Source organism: Chaetura pelagica, unplaced genomic scaffold (genome assembly GCF_000747805.2).
Source record: "Chaetura pelagica isolate M959 unplaced genomic scaffold, ChaPel_1.0 scaffold13, whole genome shotgun sequence".
NCBI lineage: Eukaryota > Metazoa > Chordata > Aves > Apodiformes > Apodidae > Chaetura > Chaetura pelagica.
The window spans coordinates 21916-25799 of NW_009954543.1; positions in this window are offsets into that span (position 1 = coordinate 21916).

Sequence of the window (3884 nt, forward strand, 5' to 3'; positions counted from 1 at the left end):
CATTCCATGTTTCTAAGCAACAGAGAGCGTTTGCTGCTTAGTTAACCTCTTGTACTTTCCCGTTTTATGGTGAAGGAAAAATGAACACAGTAAAAATTTTAGAGGTTGGGGGGGGGAAGCCAAAGTAAATGAGAACTGATTCTGTTCTCCTGAGAGAAAATCTGCTTTAGGGATGTAATCTAATGCACCTTCTATCCTGTCCTCCCCATAGGCAGCCTCTTCTTCCAAAGAAAGGAATAATGTCTTCAGCATCAGTGTGAGTGACTTATGTCTGGGGGAATAGAAAAGTCCCAGGACTGAGACCTTTTGATGACTTAAGCTGCTCTGTGTACAAAACCCCATGCATGGAAGGCAAAAGCCTTGTTTTGTTGCCCCAAAAAGGGAAGAAGGTTTAGAGGCTTGCTAAAAACAACTTTGAATCAGCTATACACATCTAGACAGTGTTATGTTTAGTGTCCCAGATGGTCCCAGCTGTTGGCATTAGCAATGACAATGACATTCAATTCGTCGCATGAGACTCACGACACACATCCCATGCAAGTCCCATTTTTCAGCTGCCTGCTGATGGGAAGTGAAATTCACCCAGAGGAAAGCTGTCTGTGAGACCCACAGGATCCGAAATTCTGTGGAAAAAGTCTCAGTGGGGAGGATTAGTTGTGCCATCACTTCCGGCAACTACCTAATTTTTTCTGTGTATCACTGATATCGAGCGTCATTCTTTTCATCATGAGAACCCCTTGACAAACAGGACTAAAAATAAAAAGCAAGAGCTGGGAGCTGGCACAAACTGTGCTACATGGACTCCAATTTGTATAGCAGGAACTATAATCACTCTGGGACGTGCCCAAGCCCTCGGGCATCCCACGGGATTTCAGTCACTTGTTTACAAGGTGTTTTGATTTGCAGCTGTTTGACTACTGTGGCATTTCAAGAGGGGGCGGTTTGAAAGGATGTTGTTACTTTGGATGTTGGGATTGGGAAAGGAGTATTGAAAAATCACACCAGAAAACAGGCAAGTGCTGTCTTTGTTCTTCTCCCTTACACATGAATGACGTCAGTGCTGGGGGAAGGAGCTCCAGGAACAGATCCAGAGGCCAGTTCTCTGGAAGGAATAAGCAGGGAACAGGTAAAGCTCTGAAAATGGAGCTGTGCCCTAACCTGCCACACCAGAGTGCCCTGTATCTGATCAGGGGAGAACAAGCTCCAGAGAAAAGAGAACCGTCCAAGCCTCTTGCTTTTCTGGCTTTTCTAAAAAGGCTGCCAGCAAAAAAACACTGATACTGTGCCACGGACACCACTAAGCACTGGGCTAAAGGCCATCACCAGCTCACTTCAGACAGACCAGCAGCTGAAATGGATTTGGTAACTGGCTCAAAGTGATTTAGCAATTTAGATGGCTCTTTCCATCATTTCTCCTCTCCTGACCTGGACAGTTCCTCTTTCAGAGCTGCATTAAGCTAATGCCCACTTTCTTCTGGGCCCTCTTGGAATAATAGATTCAGATATGCAGAAAGAATGTAAAAATCCATCTGTTATCCAGGAAGAGTGATTTGCACAATAGTGCCCATGAGTGTTTGTTTAACACTGTGGACTGCAAGAACCCTGCTAACTTGTAACACGCTGAGAAAGGGAAAGGAAGAAGCGAGGAGAAAATAGCCTGGTTGTTTTAAAACTCCGTCCACCGAGCTGTGTGCATTTTTTGGCTTAGTTAGCTGTTTGCCTGTTTTTTTGTGGGAAACCAGGAAGGACACGTGGAGCTTTTCCCAGGCTTTCAAGTGTTATTCTCTCATTTCCAGCATTAGGTTTTTGTATGCGTTTAATTGACAGTAAGTCGTGTAGAAAATACAGTGCCAAGAGGATATTTACCTTGCAAACATTTCATCTGTTGCCCCTCTCTCTTTTCCTGTGACTTTTTCAAGTGATGACTGACTCGAAGTGCCGCGTGTACTTGAAGAAGCATCACCCCTGCCAACACTGGACACAAGCCTCTTGCCTGCCCAGTGTGTGCCAGCAGCCTGACTGCACTTTCTTGGCAAGGAGCAGCCTTCTCACTTCCTGGAGGTAAAAGTGGGCTCAGCCTAGAATGTAAAGCATAAAAATGGAATCAGTTAGATTATAACATGACAAATTGTTGTTTTTCTCGCTGAAGAAAAACTCACTCCATGTTTGATTCTGAGTGACACTGATCAATTTGGCACCAGCAGCTCCTCTGCTGGAGACATAAGTGACTTCTCTTTAAGCAAGCACCAAATTTATCTAGGCTAGCATTACAGTTCATCACACTTCTTGCTTTCTCTCTGCAAAGTTGAAAGAAAAATCTGCATTTGCATTGCACATGCCATCAAAGATCTTCAAGTCCATGACTTATCCTAGCCCACACAGCAAACCTGTAACAGGGTCAGAAATCGTGACTCTCCCTCCTTTCCTCCAGCCAGGACACCTTTTCCCCAAAGTTAGCTGTAACTGCTGCCATCAGGGATGTGCTGTACTATCACCACCTTGCCATACAATAACCAGTTTTAGGCTCCCTGTTTTTCACCCATAGCTATGGAAAACTGTCTGCAGAAGAGGCTGCTAAAAAGGAAGTCAGAGATTGCTGAAGTCTATTCTAATCCATGGTGTCTATATTTATGCAGCCTTTGTCACAGCAGAGTAGAGCAAATGTCACTGGAACAGTTTTATTTTTGCCAGCAGGCAAGAGGTTCAAAAAGAGGCAGTATAACCTCTATTTGATGATGTGTTTGTACAAATGTTTAACTTGCTATTTCATTTAAAAATCATCTTTAATGTTGATTTATATTCCTGGCAGTGAAGTCAGGAGGTTGGCAATCCCATTCCATTTCTGTCTGTGCTCTGACTGAGGCAATAATGCAGATCAAAGAGAAGAAGTCTTACAGCACTCAAATTCTATCATCCTGAATGTTTTCAAGTTCTCACTCTGATGTTCACAGGCAGATTATGTAACTACGAGATTTATGCTTCTGAAGGCCAAACAGTAAAGACTGAAACATTGTCTCATTACTTGGAAATAATTGAACTGAAACAAGGAACAACATGACAAGTGAACACTTGACACCAGCAGCACTGCGTTCCTTGAGATGTCATCTTGCTCCAGTCTTTTATAGGGTCAGCCATTTGTTTTCATGCCATAGAATATCAAATTAACGGTATGCTATTATTCATTCAAAGTCTTTATTTCCATCTCAATATGTCAAGTTGACATTTTGATTGCCTTAGTAATTGCTAAATATTCAAGGACTTAAATTCCATCATTAACAGTTTACCTAATTGGTGGGAGAAGCTGAAGTAACCCACATATCTTCTGTGAATTCTTTAGAGCGTAAGAACTTACAGCTCATCAGCTAATTGGTCAGAAGAACATGAAAACTTGCCTTGATTCTGCCCTCAAGCCTGCCTCCCTGCCTGCAGCTTTTCACAGAGAAGCACCAAGGCTGGAAAAGACCTTTAAGATCATCAGGTCCAGCCTGTGACCCAGCACCACCACATGGGCTAGACCATGGCACTAAGTGCCACATCCAGCCTTTCCCTGAACACATCCAGGGACGGGCCCTCCGCCGCTTCCCTGGGAAGTCCATTCCAATGTCTAATCACTGTCTCTGTGAATAATTGCTTCCTAATATCCAACCGTAACCTCCCCTGGAGCAGCTCCAGGCCGTGCCCTCTGGTCCTGTCACCAGCTGCCTGGAAATCGAGCCCGGCCGCACCTGCCCGCAGCCTCCCCTCAGGTAGCTGTACGGGACTGACACGGCCCCCTCGGAGTCTCCTCGAAGACTGACGGGCTCAGTTGCCCAACACCTGGGGAATCCTGACAGCAGAGCAGCCCTCCCCTCTCTGACCACCAGGGCCAGAGGCCCCGCAGGCCC